The following is a 22,428-nucleotide window of genomic DNA, read 5'->3' as shown; positions in this document are numbered from 1 at the left end:
TCATGGAGCCTCACAGATGTGCAGAGCTTTGTTGAGACCTCCCAACACCAAACTTAGAGTTTGGATATGGGGATTTGACACCAAACTTAGAGTTTGGTTGTGGCCTCCCAACACCAAACTTAGAGTTTGACTGTGGGGGCTTTGGTTGACTTTGCTTTGAGAGAAGCTTTTTCTGCTTCCTCTCCATGGATGCAGAGAGAGATCCTTGAGTTGTAAACACAAGGTTGTCCTTATTTAATTGAAGGATTAATTCTCCTCTGTCCACATCAATCACAGCTCTTGCTGTGGCTAGGAAAGGTCTTCCTAGGATGATGGATTCATCCTCTTCCTTTCCAGTATCCAGGACTATGAAATCAGCAGGGATGTAAAGGCCTACAACCTTTACTAACACGTCCTCTACTTGTTCATAAGCCTGTTTTCTTGAATTGTCTGCCATCTCTAATGAGATTTTAGCAGCTTGCACCCTATAGATTCCCAGTTTCTCTATTACAGAGAGGGGCATGAGGTTTATTCCTGAACCAAGGTCACATAGAGCCTTAAAGATCATGGTGCCTATGGTACAAGGTATTATGAACTTTCCAGGATCCTGTCTCTTCTGAGGCAATGTCAGTTGATCCAGATTACTTAGTTCATTGGTGAACAAGGGAGGTTCATCTTCCCAAGTTTCAATACCAAATAATTTGGCATTTAGCTTCATGATTGCACCAAGGAACTTGGCAGCTTGCTCTTTAGTAACATCCTCATTCTCTTCAGAAGAGGAATACTCATTAGAGCTCATGAATGGCATAAGGAGGTTCAATGGAATCTCTATGGTCTCTAGATGAGCCTCAGAGTCCTTTGGTTCCTCAGAGGGAAGCTCCTTATTGATCACTGGACGTCCCAGGAGGTCTTCTTCCTTGGAATTCACGTCCTTCTCCTCTCTTGTGGGTTCGGCCATGGTAATTAATTCAATGGCCTTGCACTCTCCTTTTGGATTCTCTTCTGCATTACTTGGGAGAGTACTGGGAGGGATTTCAGTGATCCTTTTACTCAGCTGGCCCACTTGTGCTTCCAAATTTCTAATGGAAGACCTTGTTTCATTCATGAAACTCACAGTGGCCTTAGATAGATCAGAGACTAAGTTTGCTAAATTAGAGGTACTTTGTTCAGAGTTCTTTGTCTGTTGCTGAATGGATGGTGGAAAAGGCTTGTTATTGCTAAACCTGTTTCTTCCACCATTATTAAAGCCTTGTTGAGGCCTTTGATCCTTCCATGAGAGATTTGGATGATTTCTCCATGATGGATTATAGGTGTTTCCATATGGTTCACCCATGTAATTTATCTCTGCTATTGCAGAGTTCTCAGGATCATAAGCTTCTTCTTCATAAGAAGCCTCTTGAGTACTATTGGATGCAGCTTGCATTCCAGTCAGACTCTGAGAAATCATATTGACTTGCTGAGTCAATATTTTTTCTGAGCCAATATGGCATTCAGAGTATCAATTTCAAGAACTCCCTTCTTCATAGGCGTCCCATTACTCACAGGATTCCTCTCAGAAGTGTACATAAAATGGTTATTAGCAACCATGTCAATGAGTTCTTGAGCTTCTGCAGGCATTTTCTTTAGGTGAATGGATCCACCTGCAGAAGTATCCAATGACATCTTTGATAGCTCAGATAAACCATCATAGAATATATCCAGGATGGTCCATTCTGAAAGCATGTCAGAAGGACACTTTTTGGTCAGCTGCTTGTATCTTTCCCAAGCTTCATAGAGGGATTCACCTTCTTTCTGTCTGAAGGTTTGAACATCAGCTCTAAGCTTGCTCAGCTTTTGAGGAGGAAAGAACTTGGCTAAGAAAGCCGTGACCAGCTTATCCCAAGAGTTCAGGCTGTCTTTGGGTTGAGAGTCCAGCCATATTCTAGCTCTGTCTCTTACAGCAAAAGGGAAAAGCATGAGCCTGTAGACTTCAGGATCTACTCCATTAGTCTTAATAGTATCACAGATCTGCAAGAATTCAGTTAAGAACTGAAAAGGATCTTCAGATGGAAGTCCATGAAACTTGCAGTTCTGCTGCATCAGAGAAACTAGCTGAGGTTTCAGCTCAAAATTATTTGCTCCAATGGTAGGAATGGAGATGCTTCTTCCATGTAAATTGGAATTAGGTGCAGTAAAGTCACCAAGCATTCTCCTTGCATTATTGTTGTTGGGTTCGGCTGCCATCTCCTTTACTTGTTCGAAATTTTCAATAAGGTTGTCTCTGGATTGTTGTAATTTAGCTTCTCTTAGTTTTCTCTTCAGAGTCCTTTCAGGTTCTGGATCAGCTTCAACAAGAATGTCTTTTTCTTTGTCCATGCTCATAAGAAAGAGAAGAGAAAAAGAAAAGAAGAGGAATCCTCTATGTCACAGTAAAGAGGTTCCTTATTGTTAGTAGATGAATAAATAAATAGTGTTTTTGAAAAAAGTTAGTAGTTTTTCAAAAATTCAAATAAAAAATAAAATAATTAGTCTAATTAAAAAGAAATTTTGAAAAAGAGGGAAGATTTTTTCAAAAATTAGAGAGAGAGAGTTAGTTAGGTAGTTTTGAAAAAGGTAAGAAACAAACAAAAAGTTAGTTAGTTAGTTGAAACAAATTTTGAAAAGATAAAAAGTTAGGAGGTTAGAAAAGATATTTTGCAATCACTTTTTCTTGAAAAAGGTAAGATAAGAAGATATTTTTGAAAAGATATGATAGAAATTAGTTTTTGAAAAAGATTTGATTTTTAAAATCTCAATTAATGACTTGATTCACAAGAAATCACAAGATATGATTCTAGAACTTAAAGTTTGAATCTTTCTTAACAAGTAAGTAACAAACTTGAAATTTTTGAATCAAAACATGAATTGATGATGTTATTTTCGAAAATATGATGTAAAATTAAGAAAAAGATTTTTGAAAAATATTTTTGAAATTTTCGAAAATAACTAAAAAAAATTGAAAAAAAGATTTGATTTTTGAAAAAGATTTTGAAAAAGATAAGATTTTTTTAAATTAAAAATTTGATTTGACTCATAAAAACAACTAGATTTTAAACATTTTTTAAAAAGTCAAATCTAATTTTCGAAATTTTAAGAGAGAAAAAGGGAAAGATATTTTTTTTTATTTTTGAATTTTTATGATGAGAGAGAAAAACAAAAAAAATGATGCAATGCATGAAAGTTATGGATCAAAACAATGAATGCATGCAAGAATGCTATGAATGTCAAGATGAACACCAAGAACACTATGAAGATCATGATGAACATCAAGAACACATTTTTGAAAAAAATTTTAATGCAAAGAAAACATGCAAGACACCAAACTTAGAATTCTTTAATGCTTAGACATAAAGAATTCAGGAATGCATATGAAAAACAAGAAAAGACACAAAACATGCAAATGCAAAGATCAAACAAGAAGACTTACCAAGAACAACTTGAAGATCATGAAGAACACTATGAATGCATGAATTTTCGAAAAATGCAAAATAGATATGCAATTGACAACAAACTTATAACATGACACATGACTCAAACATGAAACATGAAAAATATTTTTGATTTTTATGATTTTATGATTTTTTTGTATTTTATTTTAAATTTTTTTTAGAAAATTATTTGAAAAACAAAAATAAGGATTCCAAAATTTTTAATATGAATTCCAGGAATCTTATGCTCTTTAGTCTAAAGCTCCAATCAAAGGGTCAGGCATGGCTTAATAGCCAGCCAAGCTTTAGTATGTAACTCAGACATGACACGCCTAACATGCCCTACAGTCGTGGCTTTACAGCCAACCAGGCTTCAACATGCTTTATGAAACACTAGAATTCATTCTTAAAAATTCTAAAGAAAAATATATTTTTGAAAACATTTTTTTTTATTTTTTTATTTTTTTTTTCGAAAACAAAGGAGAAAATTTTGAAAGATTTTTGAAAACTTTTTTCGAAAAGAAAACAAAAAGAAAGTTACCTAATCTGAGCAACAAGATGAACCGTCAGTTGTCCAAACTCGAAAAATCCCCGGCAACGGTGCCAAAAACTTGGTATGCGAAATTGTTACTCAGGTTGTGAATTATTGTTCGAAATTGATTCCCTGGAGATGGCACCAAAAACGGATGCACAGAACCATGGTCTAAACATATCTTCACAACTTCGCATAACTAACCAGCAAGTGCACTGGGTCGTCCAAGTAATAAACCTTACGTGATTAAGGGTCGATCCCACGGAGTTTGTTGGTATGAAGCAAGCTATGGTCACCTTGTAAATCTCAGTCAGGCGGATATAAAATAGTTATGGAGTTTTTGAAATTAATACTAAAATAAGGATAGAAATACTTATGTAAATCATTGGTGAGAATTTCAGATAAGCGTATGGAGATGCATTCATTCCTCTGAACCTCTGCTTTCCTGCTGTCTTCATCCAATCAGTCTTACTCCTTTCTATGGCTGGCTTTGTGTAAGGATGTCACCGGTGCCAATGACTACTTTCAATCCTCTCGGGAAAATGGTCCAAATGCTCTGTCACAGCACGGCTAATCGTCTGGAGGCATCACCCTTGTCGTTGGTTGCATCCTATTCCTCTCTATGAAAATGGTCCGATGCGCTGTCACTGCATGGCTAATCATCTTGGAGGTTCTCGATCATACTGGAATAGAATTTACTATCCTTTTGCGTCTGTCACTACGCCCAGCACTCGCGAGTTTGGAGTTCGTCACAGTCATTCAATCCCAGAGTCCTACTCGGAATACCACGGACAAGGTTTAGACTTTCCGGACACTCATGAATGCCGCCATCAATCTAGCTTATACCACGAAGATTCTTATTAAGAGATCTAAGAGATACTCATTCAATCTAATGTAGAACGGAAGTGGTTGTCAGGCACGCGTTCATAGGGAATGATGATGATTGTCACGTTCATCACATTCAGGTTGAAGTGCAAATGAATATCTTAGAAGCGAAATAAGATGAATTGAATAGAAAACAGTAGTACTTTGCATTAATCTTTGAGGAACAGTAGAGCTCCACACCTTAATCTATGGAGTGCAGAAACTGTACCGTTGAAAATACATAAGTAATGAAGGTCCAGGCATGGCCAAATGGCCAGCCCCCAAATGTGATAAATGGATCAAAAATACAATCCAGGATGTCTAATACAATAGTAAAAAGTCCTATTTATAATAAACTAGCTACTAGGCTTTACAGAAGTAAGTAATTGATGCATAAATCCACTTCCGGGGCCCACTTGGTGTGTGCTTGTGCTGAGCTTGAAGTCTACACGTGGAGAGGTCATTCTTGGAGTTGAACGCCAGCTTTTGTGCCAATTTGGGCGTTGAACTCCACTTTGCAACTTGTTTCTGGCACTGGACGCCAGAATTGGGCAGAGAGCTGGTGTTGAACGCCAGTTTGCGTCATCTAAACTTGGTTGAAATATGGATTATTATATATTTCTGGAAAGCCCTGGATATCTTTCCAATGCAATTGGAAGCGCGCCATTTTGAGTTCTGTAGCTCCAGAAAATCCATTTTGAGTGCAGGGAGGTCAGAATCTAACAGCATCAGTAGTCCTTCTTCAACCTCTGAATCTGATTTTTGCTCAAGTCCCTCAATTTCAGCAAGAAAATACCTGAAATCACAGAAAAACACACAAACTCATAGTAAAGTCCAGAAATGTGAATTCAACATAAAAACTAATGAAAACATCCCTAAAAGTAACTAGATCCTACTAAAAACATACTAAAAACAATGCCAAAAAGCGTATAAATTATCCGCTCATCACCAGCCCATCTGGGAAAACCCTTGGTTGATGAACAAGGAAATAAGCAGTTGTCACAACTCAAGGAAAAGTTGGAGGAACCTAAACCACCAGAGACATGTGAAGACAACAACAAAATTCCCTTAGAAGAAGCAGTCACCGAGAGCAAGGCAACATCAAAAGGGACAAGGAAGAAGGTACCAAGGGGGTGGAGGAACAAGAAGATCCCTACGGAAGGCTTCTCTCCAGGGGATAAAGTGATCTCAGCTTACTTCCCAGATATCCCCCCTAATCTCCCAACTGTACCATGTCAGTTACCTAAGGTCTTCACTATCAACAGAGTTCTCTCCTTGGAGCATGTAGAGATCATTGATACAACCAATGGATATAAGTCCAAGGCAAGAGGGGAGGACTTGAAGCATTATCAACCTCCCTGATGAAGGAGAAACGTCAAGCTAGTGACGCTAAAGAAGCGCTTCATGGGAGGCAACCCATGTTTTATGGGCTTTTACTAGTGAATAAGTCAATATTCATGAATTCTAACCCAAACTTGACAAAAACTTGGTGAAATCCTTAATACGCAGTATATAGTGAAGAACAAGTTTGGTGTTCAAAACAAGCCAAGAAAGCATGAATGCAACTGAGAGCATGCTAATCTTGGAGCTTTGAACAGAACTTTTCATCACAGTGCTACAAACTAAGTTTGGTGTCACCCCATGGTGGCACCAATGTGCATATAAGGATACACAGTTAGTTAGTTAGTTGGACTTCATGAATAAACAATCTAATCCTTTCTTCCCTTTATTATTCTAGCCGTAAAAGTTAATTTGATTTTTTTACTTTTCTTATTTGATCTTTATAGGGAAAGGAAAGGAGCATTGAAGGAGATTGATTAGACAATTAAATGAGAAAGGTTCGGCCACTTCATGAAGAGGGTACTACACACGTGCCTCAAGGGGGAATGCGTTGGGAATGGTTGCCATGCAACATTGGAAGAAGAACAAATTTGGAAACTGAACCAACTCCATCATAAAGTTGGTAATCGTCGTGCTTATTCCATACAAAACCCCATCCGTTCATCATACACCAACCCCATCAATCCACACCTTTCATCTCTTCCTCACCTCCCTATATAAGTGAGTCCTAGTGCATACTTACCCTTTACACTCAAATTCCCACTCTTCACACCTCTCCATTTCGGATTCCCTTTCACTCCCTTCATTGCATTCAACTCTAAACAACCAAAAGTCTCCACACCCTTGCCAACTTCACACATTAACCCTCATTCATGGCATCTTCGAGCTCCAAAAGAAGGAAGGGAAAGGAACCTATGGAGCAACACTCGTATGATGAAAAGAGATTTAGAAGCTTGCACCATGCATTGCAATACTGGTGGATGGTGGATAAGGAGATCATATATGAGCTGGGATTTCAAGTTAGGAAAACTGAGTGTCCCGAAATCACACAGAAGGTAGAAAAGAGAAGATGGGAGCTCCTCACTGATCTGGTCATTAAGGTGAATGCAAATCTTATAAGAGAGTTTTATGCAAATGCGGTCCGATATGATAAGGCAGATGAGTCATATACAAGCTTTGTGAGAGGAAAGATTGTGGATTTTGGTCCCATGAGTGTCGTGAGGGCATTAAAGCTGCGGTCCATATCATTTGAAGAAGAGAGTTATCATTCAAGAATAGACAACAACCCTAATCATGACCAGATTGTGCAAGACATTTGTGTACCAGGAGTTGACTGGGAAAGATATGCAGATAGGAGACCAAGGTTCATCAAGAGAGCAGATCTCAACCCGGAAGCAAAAGGGTGGTTCAAAATTGTAATGAGGTCCAAAAAGATTTTGTAGAACAAGAAGAGAGGAAGGTGAAACAGCAGAAGGAAACACTCAAGAAGAAGATGGAAGATGGTGGTTTCTGGAAGAAGCTGATTGGAAAAGGCAAAGGGAGTGGGAGTACAAGCAATCAATAGGGACACAAGGAGGACAAGCAAGGAAGAGAGCATGGGCAACCACATGAGTAAAAGGTGGTGGAGTTCTATCTTTGGTCCATCTTTCTTTATGCTATAAATAAGGAAGATATTGTATGAAATAGAACATGCTTCCATAGTAGTTTGAACCTTTTTCAATTATGTCTTTTAAGTTTTTGTGTTAAAAAGGGTCTATGTTTGCTAGTCCTTATGTCACTACATCCTTACTTTGCTTACTTGTATGTTTGTCCCTTTGAATCAAATGAAAAAATAGAATGAGTGTTTTTTAAAGACCAGAGAGGAGTTCATACTATGGAGTAAGTTCATGAGTTTATAGTATAGTCATAAGTTAGCTAAGTTGGTTCAACCACAAGGTGGGAGGATAACTATCTGTCTTGAATACTATGCTTGAGACACACCTCATGAGACTAGCTAAATAAGAAGATCCTAATAAGAAAAAGGAAAAGAACAATAAAGGTTGGAAAACAAAAGAATAAGAGTAAGCAATAAGGCTAGGCACCAATGGTTTTAATCTTGAGGCATGTGTCTGTGGTGCTCCTGTGTGAGGGATCTACTTGGATGAATAAGCTCTTAGGGGTGCCTTATCACTTGGTAACTTGGGTTAACTAACTCGGGATTATCATCTGAAAGTCTACTATCAAGAGTAACCTTCACCACAGAGCATTTAGTAACCCAAAGAGGTACTGGACACCAAGGTCTCAAGAAAAGAAAATATATAAACTATATGCCTGTGGTGTGTATGTATGGGGGAAAGAGACTTGAGGGAGTAAGTCCTTAGGGGTGTCTTAACACTTAGCACCTTGAACGAACTGGTGCGGGAGTGTTGGCTGAAAGCTTATCTTAAAGAGTTGCCCCCTTACAGAGCACTTAGCCTAAGAACACAAATAAGCCCTGAAATAACAACAAAAGGATCAATGAATAAAAGTCTCATGGGATGCAATCACAGTGAGTATTCTAGGACATGATAAAGGTCTGAAAGCCAGGAATGAACCTAAGTTGCTATGCATGAAACCACCATAAAACCAGGGATATGACTTCCACAAGAATGACTCATTTCTCTTGGCATTCCATTCATCATTCTCTTGTTCCAGTACTTGCTTAGGGACAAGCAAGCTTTAAATTTGGTGTTGTGATGCCAGGGCATTTTGGCCAGTTTCACTGACCTTTTCTTTACTGATTTTAGGGTAGTTTCATGCATTTCCTTATAAAATAAGCTAGTTTTGGGTAGATATTCACTTACATCTTGATTCAAGCATACATTGTGCACTTTACATGATTTCATGAGGATTTTGCATGAATTTAATGACAAATTGCATGTTGTATTTCCCATGACTTGGACTAGAACTTTGATGCACTTTATTGCTTGATTTCAGGACAAAGGAAGCAAGGAAGAACCACGTTAGCAGCCACGTTAATCTAATTAACGTAACTCCTAACGTGGAATGGGAGTAACTTGCAAAGTTAATGAGAAAAGTAATCGCCAATAACGCTCTCGAAGCCATTATTGTCCACGTTAAGAGTCACGTTAACTAAGTTAACGTGAACTCTAACGTGGAGGAAAGGAAATGGAGCCAACGTTAGTGACACTTAACATTATCACTAACGTTGGACCAAGCTCATAAGTGGCCACGTTAGTTTCCACGTTAACTTAGTTAACGTGACCTCTAACGTTAAGAAGAAACGGGGGAAGCCAACGTTAGTGACATTCAACATTATCACTAACGTTGGCCAAGTCACATTAAGCCACGTTAACTTCCACATTAACCTAGTTAACGTGGAAGCTAACGTGAGGAAACAAAGTGGTCGATAACGTTAGTGACACCAAACATTGTCACTAACGTTGGAAGAAACCCACACAAGCCCCAATAAGCCACGTTAACTCCCACGTTAACCTAGTTAACGTGGAAGCTAACATGAAGAAGGAAGGTGATCACCAACGTTAGTGACACCCAACATTGTCACTAACGTTGGAAGGAGCCCACACTTGCCACCATGAGCCACGTTAACTCCCACGTTAACTTAGTTAACGTGGAAGCTAACGTGGATAAGGGAATGATGAGCCAACGTTAGTGACACTCAACTTTGTCACTAACGTTGGAGATGGCTAGCATGACCACGTTAGAAGCCACGTTAACCTAGTTAACGTGAACTCTAACGTGAGAAATAGGGGCACATTGGAACGTTAGTGACAATGGTAAGTGTCATTAACGTTCTCGAAGGTTGGCAAGCCTACGTTAAAGGAGCCATGTTAACTAAGTTAACGTGGACTCTAACGTAGGGAAATGGGAGATTTCTCAACGTTATTGGGAAAGGTGAGTCTCAATAACGTGTGCAAAGGATAAAGGGGCAACGTTAGTGGCAACGTTTGTGCCACTAACGTTGAAGTTAACATGGCTCTTACTTTGGTGAGGAACATTAGTGAAAAAGGTGATTGTCACTAACGTTCTCGAACCCACATTTCCACTTAAACGTTAACGCCACTAACGTCCTGAGCTAAAGTCTCTGCCCACTTTCTCTCTGCAAGTAAAACTCAGCCCAATGAAGAAGATAACTGCTTCAAACACAAGATCCAAAGGCCCATACCCAAAACTTGAAGAATCAACTTGAAGATCAGAAGAGTAGTATATATAGGAGTAGCTTTGAATTATTTTGGGAGTTGGTAATTATAGGGATCCTCTGGGCATAGAATTACTCTTTATATTTACTTTCTCTGCACTTCTAGTTTCATCATGTATTCTCCATCTTTGTTTTCATTTTCCAGAGCTATGAACAACTAAACCCCTTTCATTGGGTTAGGGAGCTCTGTTATAATTTGATGGATCAATATTAGTTTTCATTATTCTTCTTCTATCTTTTCTCTTGATTTTACATGAAAGCTTTCGATCTTCATCCAATTGGGTAGTTATCTTGGAAAAGAAGCTATTCATACTTGGATCTCTTCTGAACCTTGAAAGAGGAATGAAGAGATCATGCTAGAAATGCTTTCTCATGCTAGACCAAATTGGGTTTGGATGGATATGTGGCTATAATCCTCTCAACACTTGATTTGGGAAATGCATGTGGTATAATCAGTGACCATACTTCATCTCTTCTCATGAGCAATTGACCAAGGAATTGGCTATTGATCAAGATTTGAGAGATTGAATTACAAGAAATTGTAATTCTATCACTTAAGATTGCCAAGGAGATCAATGAGTGCATTGATTGAGGAAGAGATGAAAATGAAATTGATCCGGAGAATGCAACATCTCCTAAGCCCAATGAACTCCCCATTTCTGATCTTACCCATTCTCTTTAATTTCTGCCATTCACATTTATGAGCAATACCCCATTCCCATTTACAATTCAGCAATTTACTTTCAGTCATTTATTTTCAGTTCTTTAATTCTAGCATTTTACTTTTTCTGTCATTTACCTTCCCGCCATTTTATTTTCTGCAATTCTCAACTCAAATTCTGGATTCGCTCAATTAGAATATTCCTCTAATTAAAGTTGATTGATCAATCAATCCCTGTGGGATTCGACCTCACTCTATTGTGAGTTTTTACTTGACGATAAATTCGGTACACTTGTCGAAGGAAATTTTTTATGAGACAAGTTTTCCGTGCATCACTTATGAACCATAATTAGAACCACCATAATTCCAGACCAATACTCCACACCACCTCAATACTCTCATCAATATCAATTGCCTTTAAGATATGAGGACCTTCTCCCACATGATGAACCTCCTTTCTCCCTACAACCTTCAACAGAGGAGGTGATGCGTGAGCATCTTATACCCTTTTTCCTAGCATTTTCTAGTTGTTTTTAGATTGTATTAAGTTTTATTATATTTTAGTGCAAAAATCCTCCTTGGATGTAACTTTGAGTTTTTGTAGTGTTTTTATGATTTCAGGTAAAATTCAGGCAAATTTAGTAGAGTTTTGTGCAAAGACAAAGAAAGGATAGTAGATGCTGTCAACTCTGACCTTCTTGTATTCCAACAAGCATAACTTGAGCTACAAAGGTTAACATGATACGGTTCTAATAGCGTTAGAAAGCTAATTTGTAGAGCTTTCCAACGATATATAATAGTTTATACTTTTCTTCTGGAATCACTGCCTGGCGTTTAGCACCCAAGAGGGACAGAACTAGCGCTAGAACTTCCCCCTTCCGGCGTTGAACGCCCACCAAAATGCCAGAACTGCCCACTCTCAGCACTGAACTCCCCTTTTGGCACTAAACGCTAGTAGTACGGGTCCAACCTCACTCATGAAGCATCTTTTGTTGGATTTAGCTCTTAATTGTTATCTTATCTTTTATTTTTGTAATTTTTATTTACAAACGAAATCTTTTAGGTTTAAAATTCAATATTTTAGTTTAGTTTCAAATCAAAAGAAGATTTGATTTGATCTAGAATTGATTTTGTTTTGATTTAGTTTAAATTTGAATTCTAGGTTTAGTGTTAGAGGTTTTTTCTATAAATAAGGAACTTCTTTCCTCCCCAGAGGCACACTCGATCTCTCCTCTGGGAGGGGGACTCCTCACTACCGCATTTTCATATTTCTTCTCTGTAATTCATGAGCCACTATACCTCCTTGGTTAAGGTTAGTAGCTCTGTTTATTTTTATGGATTAAGATTATTATTCTTCTATTTTAATTTATGTTTGATTCAATTCTAAGGATTGTTTTCATTCTTAATCTTATGAAATAGGTGGAACGAGAGTATGACCCTTTTCTGCATGAGTTCTTATGATTCTCAAGAGAGTTATCTCGCTTGAAATATAGCTTGAAAACATTCCTCTTAGACGGTAATTTACACAAACCGATGGGGATAAGCAACATCTATTCAGCCAGTTTGGGGTGACTGGGGCCTTCTTGGTATAAACTAGTTATTCTGAACTTCACCCTCTAATTTGAGTTAAGTGACCACGAGAGTGGCGGTTATTAAAGGTTAGAGGAGGCTAAATCACTGAGAGATTATGGTTTAGACACTTATGGTTTGCCATAGAATGAATCATTCATTGTTAAAAGAGTTGTTAAGATGTTTTAATCCGAAAAAAGTAAACACCTCCAATACCTTAATTGTTTTCTCACTATTTTTACATCAATACTCTTATTTTTTCAATGACATTGATGATAAACACTGGTGAATTAAGATTCATTGCTGCTATGATTTAGCAATCTTAAACAATAAGCAAACTAGATCTCTTATTCCTTCCTCGCTAGAGGACCCCTTTGAATCATGGGTCAACAAGTGTATGCTTTTTATTTTATTTCTCCTTATTAGATACATATTTTGCCTTTCATTATTTTTTTCCTTTTTCTTTTTTTGCATATTTTTTAAAGTTTAAGTCTTATTAGAACACTTATAAACATATTAAATATTTAACTGTCGAAAGTTTTAATGAAAAAGGTTAACTAACTGTAAGTTTTTTGTTTTCCACTATTTTAACCAATTTCTTTAAAGGACTATTTAACTGAATTATTAAAAAATCAGCACATACAAAAAAATGGTTCATTCGCTCTACCGTGTACTACCAACAACCACTGGTTGTCTGGTTCTGTTAATTCAACACACTATCCCAATTCACACAGACACATGCATAGCAAGCTAGTGTTCAATGAATGAGCAACAAATGCAATGAATAGAGGGGTCTTTACTTTGATAGAAATCTATTGGCACAGATGAATATAGTAAGAATAACTAGCCCCTACAGGTTCAACTTTCAACTCTTCCATTCACACTCTTTCCTCTCACCAAGTTCCAACAGATATTATATTTCCTATACATATATTATCATAACCTCATTTAATTAAGTTTAAATATTCAGACTTGCTACTCATAATGTTCTTATTCTAGTTTAAATATTTATCCTTTTTCAGACCTCAGTGACACATAAAAGCTTTGGAAATTCATGGAAGCCTCCAATCAGCACCAACAATTCCAATCGTGCTACAGAAAAACTCAACCGATCAACAAGGCACTCAGTAACTTCAATGACAAAGATCACACGAGAAAATGCTTCTCCAAATATTAATCATTTGGAAGGTTAGTTACAACATTTGTTGGCTCATTAACTCCCCTAGGAAATAATTTTGTCATTAGGAAATAAATAATTACCAGCTGGAAATATGGATTATTTGGCAAATGTTTCAAAGCAAACTCTCTCTGGCATGTGTATCTTGGATCTGTTTTTTGCAAAACACCATGTCCGTATCTGGGAATAACCTGGCGATCCAAAAGTGAATAGCCAAAACCCTATTAACAAATTTTCAATAATTCGCATTGCACTAACTCTAGTTACGAAAACAACCCTTATTTTGGAAGTATAAAAAATTGTCCCCTAGTTCTTTTCAAAACTTTTACAGAAAGTGTGAAATAGGAAAAGAAATTACAAAGAACAGGACTTTTCAAATGCGTGGAGAGTCTACTTTCTTCCAAAGATAAGCAGGAAGGGAGCAGCGCCGAAGGAGTCAAGGGTTTGCAGAAACGGAAAGGAGTGGTGGCAAAGGCTTCATCAATGGCATGTTTACGACGGTAATTGAGTGGAGAGAGTCACCGCTAGAGAGTCGCCACATCATGAGGGTTAGGGGTGCCAGAACCGGCGGAGGCATCGCGAGCACAACTAGGTTCTTCACAGAGTGTCGTCGTCACAGGAGTGGTTCGCCGTTGCAGGAGTGCCGTCGTCACAGGTGTGGTTCGTCGTCGCAGGAGTTAGGGTTTAATAATGTTTGAAGAAGGAGGAGTTAGGGTTTAGGGACTTTGAAGGAGCTTCTGATGAAGGAGTTAGTATACGAGCTCTTTATTCTTTAATCTCAAAAAGTTTTAAGTTACAAGAGACTCAAACATTTTTTATTTTTTTCTGAGGGAACCTTTTGGCCACGCTTTTGAAGCGTGCCAAAAGACTTGTAGGAAACGGCTACGCTTTTCAAACGCTACAATAATAAATTTATTGCCATGCTTTAAAAGCATGCCGAAATCTCTCTATGGCTACGCTTTATAAGCGTGGCAGAAAAAATGTGTCTAAATCTTGCATCAACTGCCACCCTCATAAAACCATGGCCATTGACCTTTTTCGCCACGCTTTTAAAGCGTAGCAATAAAAAATGTGGCCAAATCTCTATTCAAGCGCCACCCTCACAAAAGCGTGGCCATAGACCACTTTTGGCCATGCTTTTAAAGCGTAGCAAAAAAAAAGCGTGGCCATAGGCCTTTTTTCTTGTAGTGATACTCCAGTGAATTAGAGAACTCTCCACCCTCACACACGGAAGACAAGGAAGATTCACGAACAAAGGAGGTTGTAAGGGAGAAAAACAATTATGGGAATATATACTCCAATGAAGCAGAAAATGGCATAGAGGGTGAGTTCTTTGAACCACCAATTCAAGAAGTTTTTTATGAAGGTACACTCAACCTATCACACAACACCCAAGTCCCATTTACCCCCCTTGGGGCGTTTGACACCACCAAGGGGTCATAAAAAAACAAAAAAGAAGAGAAGAGTTTTAAATATAAATTTTTCTACCCTTTCTATCATTCCTATCTTCTTTTGCATTATTTTTACTCATCTGTGTGCTCTTCATGACCTTCCATTTTTAGTTTTTCTTGCTTGGGGATAAGAAAACTTTTAAATTTGGTATTGTAGAGCGAGCTCTCAGGTTGTATTATCATCAATGGCACCAAAGGAAGGTGAATCATCTTCATGGAAGAGCACAGCCTGAGGAGGGAGCAACAACTACCATGATTGAGGTGGTTGAGTTTCATTGTCCCTTACCTTATCTTATCTTCTATTTTTTTCTAGTATTTTTAGCTTATTTCCTGCTTTCCATCCTAAGTATGATCACTAGTAGAATTTCGTGCTTTTTAGTTTAATTGTTTATTTTAGTATTTTATGTTTATTTTAAAAAGTTGTCTCATGTATTGCTCACTAAGGTTAAAATTAAAATCATTATAAAAAAGAAGTAGTAAAATGCATGAGATTTTGAGTTATATATTTTTCTTGTTATCTTAATGTGGTGGCACTATCTCTATTTCTGAATATATGAGTAAACAATGCATATTTGATATTGAAGTAAAGAGTGTTGATCCCTGAGGTTCAAGAACTTAGAGGGATATTGTGAATTCTCTAAAACAAGAAAAAGATTGATTCTTGAAGTAAAACAAAAAATAAAAAGAAATCAAAAGAAAAATAAAAAAAAGGTCCAAGGCTTTGGGCATCAATGGTTAGGAGGGTCAAAACTGATCTAAAGCTCAAAAGAGTGGTTTTTCCTAACCATATACTTGTGGTGTGAAATTGTCAAGTAACCCTTGAGACTGAACACTTAATGCCGTGACCAATTGCTGTTACACAGTATGCCTAAGGCTCTGAGCACCACTGTTTGGAAGAGGTAAAAAGAAAAATTAGAACTAAAAGAGTTTCTCAGTTAAGTGCTTGTGGTGTTCTTGTATCAAGAGTTCCCCAGTTAAGTGCTTGTGGTGTTCTTGTATCAAGTTAAGCTTGAAGACAAAACACTTAGAGTCACGGCTAGGCTAAAGGTGCAAAGCACCAAAGAAAAGAAATAAAAATATGTGATCAAGGATCAATTAGAGCCTATAGAAGAGAATTCATAATATCATCCGAGTTCTAGTTCTTGAGGACATCAACACTTCTGAGCTTCAAAGGATAGTGAGATGCCAAAACTATTCAGAATAGAGTATCGTTAGCCCAACTCAGTAACTAGACCTGAGCTTCATTGACAACTCAAAGTCTTAATCATTTTCTCTTATTTGGCCCTATATTGTTTTTGGTTGCTTGAGGACAAGCAACAGTTTATGTTTGGTGTTGTGATGTGTGAGCATCTTATACACTTTTTCCTAGAATTTTTTAGTTTTTTTTAGTTAGATTTTATTAAGTTTTATTATATTTTAGTAAAAAAATTCTCTTTGAATACTACTTTAAGTTTTTGTGATGTTTTTATGATTTCAGGTAAAAATCGGGCGAATTTGGCAGTGTTTTGTGTAAAGACAAAGAAAGGATAGTAGATGTTGTCAACTCTGACCTTCTTGCATTCCAATAAGTATAACTTGAGCTACAAAGGTCAAAAGGAAGCGGTTTTAATGGCATTGGAAAGACAATTTCTAGAGCTTTCCAACCATATATAATAGTCTATACTGTTTTTCTGGAATCACTGCCAAATCTGGCGCTAAACACCGAGCATGGCGTTTAGCACCCAAATGGGATAGAACCAGTGCCAGAACTGCCCACTCTCGGCGCTGAATGCCCATTTTAGCGCTATACGCTAGTAGTACGTGTCCAACCTCACTCATGGAGCATCTTTAGTTGGATTTAGCTCATAATTGTTATCTTATCTTTTATTTTTGTAACTTTTAGTTACAAACAAAATCTTTTAGGTTTAGAATTCAATATTTTATTTTAGTTTCAAATCAAAAGAAGATTTGATTTGATCTAGATTTGATTTTGTTTTTATTTAGTTTGAATTTGAATTCTAGGTTTAGTCTTAGAGGTTTTTACTATAAATAAGGGACTTCCTTCCTCCCCAGAGGCACACTCAATCTCTCCTCTGGGAGGGGGACTCCTCACTTCCGCATGTTCACATTTCTTCTCTGTAGGTCATGAGCCACTAAACCTAGTTGGTTAAGGTTAGTAGCTTTGTTTATTTCTATCGATTAAGATTATTATTCTTCTATTTTAATTTATGTTTGATTCAATTCTAAGGATTGTGATATAAGATTTATTGTCGGTCTATAATTTCTCAATAGAAAAAGAACTTCTTCGTTGTAAGCATAGTTCCAAACCAACTAATAATTCTCCATCAAATTTTAATATTGGTTGTCACAAGTAGAAACCCCAATGAAAAATAACCGAAGTATCCAAACCTCGGGTTGTCTCACAAGGAATTGCAATGAAGTGATCAATTATTGGCTATGAAGGAACAAGGGGTTTGATTTGTAGTTGGTAAGAAAAGTAAATAACAAGAAAGTAAATGACAAGAACTAATAAAGAAAAGGAAAGAACTCTTGGCTAGGCATAGGAATTGAGATCACCCATCCTTGTCTACAAACCATGTATCGACAATTATGATGGACCAACCCATTTAGTCTACTTCTATGCTTGAAGTACGTACAATGTCTACTTCAATGCTTGAAGTACGTCAAATAGGCTTGATCAACATCAATCCATAAGTCCTAACCTACCTACTAACTGACTTAGTAGTAGGTTAGCATCAATGGTTATCAAATTGACCACTAAGGATTCTCAAATCACCAATTCAATGAGACCCAATAACTCAATGTCACTTAATTCCCTTAGCCTAGGACAAGAGTAAAGAAAACTACTCTAAAACTAGTGAAAGTATTTTAACAAACACCTACAGTGCAATAAAAGTAAGCATCACAAAATACAAGAATTAATAAAAGCTATGACTAACATGAACAAGAAATCAACAATGGCAATGAAGATAAACATAAAAAGACATGGAAACATAAAATTACATTGAAAGAAAATAAAAATCCAACAAGGGTTCATCAACATAAAAGAGAGCAAAATAAGAAATTAACAAGAAAAATAGATAAACTAAGTGCTAGAACAAATAAAAGTAAAGGAAAACTAAAATGAAACAAGATTAAAATCTAGATAAAAAAGAAAATGGAAATAAGAACCCTAAATCAAGAGCCTCTCTCCCTAAAATTCTATACTAAAACATGATGAAAAACTAAACTATGACTTCTTCCCCATTCCCTTGCAGTCCTTGGGCTCAAAAGCATCAGAAATGAGTTGGATTTGGGCCTCCTTAAGCTCAGAAATCGCCCCCAGCGTATTGCCTTTAGTGACGTCACGTGCCGCTTGTCACTCGTACGCATGGGTCACACGTACGCATCGAATTGCAAAACTCCTCTTCAAGCGTGCACGTGGGTGACGCGTGCGTGTCGCTGGCGAATCTCCTTCTCACGTGTATGCGTGGGTGATGCGTGCACGTGGCCTTGAGTTCAGCAAATCCTCATTTCTTCATGAATTCTCCATTTTTGCATGCTTTTTCTTCATTCTTTCAACCCAACCTTTGCCTTCTAATCCTGAAATCACTTAACAAACATATCAAGGCATCGAATGGAATTAAAGTGAAATAAATTTATCAATTTAAAGGCCTAAAAAGCATGTTTTTACTCTTAAGCACAGATTAGGAAAAATTCACAAAACCAAGCTATTTCATTGAATAAATGTGAGAAAAGTCGATAAAACCCCCTGAATTCGTTCTTAATCTTATGAAATGGGTGGAGCGAGAGTATGACCCTTTTCTACTTGAGTTCTTGTGATTCTCTCGAGAGTTATCTTGCTCACTATAGCTTGAAAACATTCCTCTTAGACGGCTAATTGCACAAACCAATGGGTATAAGCAACATCTATTCAGCTGGTTTGCGGTGATTAGGGCCTTCGTGGTATAAACTAGTTTTTCTGAACTTCACCCTCTAATCTGAGTTAAGTAACCAAGAGAGTGGCGGTTGATAAGGGTTAGAGGAGGCTAAATCCCTAAGAGATTAGGGTTTAGACACTGATGGTTTGCCATAGAATGAATTATTCATTGTTAAAATAGTTAGTAAGATATTTTAATCTGGAAAAAGTAAACATCTCCGATACCTTAACTGTTTTCTCACTATTTTTACATCAATATTCTTATTTGCTTTCTTATTCACTTATTTACTATTTTATGCTATTTCAAACCAGAAAATAATCTTTTCTGTTTGCCTAACTAAGCCAATCATTTAACCCTTGTTGCTCAGTCTATTAATCCTCGTGGGATCGACCCTCACTCATCAGAGGTATTACTTGGACGACCTGGTGCACTTGCCGATTAAGTTGTGCGTGTTCTGAATTTGTGCACCAGAAAGCATTCCAGTTCTTCCTTCCAGAGCAAGAAGAGTACCAAAAGAGGCAAGAAAACATCATGGCTACCTTGGCTAGACCTCTATCTCACCTAGCCTCGCTACACTCTTCCAACAATTCAAGCACCTCCATGGATAAAAGTAAAGAACCAACTTCAATTCTAGCATATGGAGTAGAAAAGAGCTTGGAACTATAAAGGGGAAGAAGAGGAGTTGAAGCATTAGTTGCAAGTGGAGGAGGTTGAGATCAAGTAATTAGATGTGGTTGAAGAATTTGAAGAAGTTGAACAAGAAAACAAGCATGATAAAGCTTGTTAAGAGGTAGAGATCATACAAGAAGCACTATCCCCTCCTTCATTTAAGAATCTTTGTGGATCGGGAAATAAAAGAAAGTTAGTGTTCATACCCTGGGTCGAGCTATGTGACCCAGGTTGACTGAAGACATGAGCAACCGACCTCTTAAGGTTGGACTGCCACCGACCTCTCCTTAAAGAGTTCGGCCAAATTGCCATGAAGGCCCAAGTAGGCCCAGACGAAAGAGTGCAGCCCATTCTAAAGGCGGCTAAGCCCTAAAAGATAAGATGACTTCACTCAAAGATAAGATAAAATAACTAACTTATCTTATCTAGAAAGGTCAGCTCACACCACTATAAATACACTGGAGCACCCAGGTATAACTCATACTCTGATTCTACATAAAAACCCGCCTAAAGCACGTGCTAACTTAAGCATCAGAGTCTCTTGTAGGTACCATCACCCACCGGTGATCAAGGATCAGCGGCACCACCAGATCCGACAAGTCGGACACGACAGCTCCGGCCACAACAACATATCTCATATGAGATCGACCTTCAGTTTCAGGTAACCCTCGGAAAATTGGCGCCATTGCCGGAGAACTTGAAAGTCATCCCATCGTCATGGCGGATAATCTTGACAACGATCACAACTCCGGTTTGGAAGAAAGAACCCCGCTTAAAAATACGGATGCGACATCAAAAGGTGTGCCTCAAACTAAGGGAGACAAGTAATCTCCAAACACCGAAAGCTTAGATGCCCTCCGTGAATAGCAGAATCGCCTCAAACAGCTCGAACAGGAGGCCGAACATCAGCGGGAAGCCGAGAGAGACCTCCGGAGGGAAACGAGACGTTGCTGAGAGCTAGAGGACAAACTCATAAAGCTCGAGGCAGATCTCAAAACCAAAACTACTCATTCCAGTCATGAAGATAACTCCCACAAGGATCAAGATCCATTCACTAAAGAGATCATGAAAACTAAAGTCCCAAAGGACTTCAAAGTTCCTGACATAACCCGATATGATGGTACATCTGATCTAAAGTCATCATCTCAGCAATTTTAGAAGCAGGATGTATCTCACAGACGCCTCAGATGCAATTCGATGTAAAGCTTTCCCAACTACCCTAACAAAAACCGCAATAAAGTGGTTTGACAGTTTGTCTCCAAGATCAATCACAAGATTCGACGACCTAGCCAAAAAGCTCATCGCCAGGTTCTCCATCCAGAAGGACAAGACCAAACAAGCCCCAAGCTTATTAGGAATTAAACAAGGAGATTGGGAAAGCCTCCGCAGCTACATGGAAAGGTTCAACAAAGCATGTCTCGATATACAAAACCTTCCAACAGAAGCGGCCATCATGGGGCTCATTAACGGCTTGAGAAAGGGACCTTTTAGCCACTTAATATCCAAAAAACATCCAGTCTCCTTGAATGAAATACAAGAACGGGCAGAGAAGTATATCAATATGGAGGAGAATTCTCGATTAGGAGAAACATCAAAATCCGAATTCTCCTACCCACCTCGAGATAAGGATAAAGAGTCCAGAAAAAAGGAGGATCAGCCTGCTGAGAAACCCCGAAAGTATCACAACTACACTCCACTCAGAGTGTCACTTGTGGATGTGTACAGAGAGATATGCAACACTGAAAAGATTCCGCCCCTCAAATGATTAAACATAAAAGAGGAGGAAGAAATCGGACAGAGTATTGCGAATATCACCAAATCTATCGGTATTCTACCAACGACTGCTTTGATATAAAGAATGTCATTGAAAAACTTGCAAGAGAATAGAGACTAGATTGGTTTCTAGCTAATAAAACAGACGAGCCAAGAAAAAGAAGAAGGGATGAAGAGGTCAGACGAGTCGAACGCCCACCTCACACTCTTGAAAGACATGTTCGTATGATAAATGGGGATTCGCAGGAGGTGGGATCTCTACGTCGTCACGCAAGAGACACCTAAAAGAGGTGTACCATGTTGGAGGAGGAGACAGGTCGGTCGACCTCCCCAATATCACCTTCACCCAAGAAGACGCCGTGGGCATCATCCCAGGGCATGATGACCCCATGGTCATTACCATAATACTGGCCAACGCCAACCTCCACAGAACACTAATTGACCAAGGAAGTTCCGCAGACATCTTATTCAAATCCGCCTTCGACAAGCTCGGCCTACAAGAAAAAGAGCTCAGAGCGTATCCGAATAGCTTGTTCAGACTGGGAGACACCCCGATTCAACCACTAGGATACATCTCCCTGCACGCAACCTTTGGGAAAAGAACTCGGTCTAGGACGTTGAGTATAGACTATATTGTAGTCGACGTGAGCTCGGCCTACAACGCACTAATAGGTCAGACAACGTTAACCCAGCTCGCCGTCGTGGTCTCCATTCCACACCTATGCATGAAGTTCCCTACTCCAAAAGGGATCGCTACCATAAAAGGAGACCAGAAACTCGCGCGACGTTGTTACAACGAAAATCTGATGAACCAAAGCCTGATGAACAAAGTCTTCGCCGATCACATT

General features: G+C 38.3%; 1 non-coding gene across 1 annotated transcript; it reads left to right on the top strand.

Moving 5' to 3' along the window:
• Positions 1–1,695: 1,695 nt before the first annotated feature.
• Positions 1,696–1,803, top strand: LOC112724921 (small nucleolar RNA R71). The gene has a single exon (XR_003164060.1). It is a non-coding gene; the product is annotated as a small nucleolar RNA R71 (small nucleolar RNA).
• The last annotated feature ends 20,625 nt before the right edge of the window (positions 1,804–22,428 follow it).

This window comes from Arachis hypogaea, chromosome 11 (assembly GCF_003086295.3).
Source record: "Arachis hypogaea cultivar Tifrunner chromosome 11, arahy.Tifrunner.gnm2.J5K5, whole genome shotgun sequence".
NCBI lineage: Eukaryota > Viridiplantae > Streptophyta > Magnoliopsida > Fabales > Fabaceae > Arachis > Arachis hypogaea.
The sequence above is the reverse complement of the archived record's forward strand: the minus strand, read 5'-3'. Positions and strand labels throughout refer to the sequence as shown.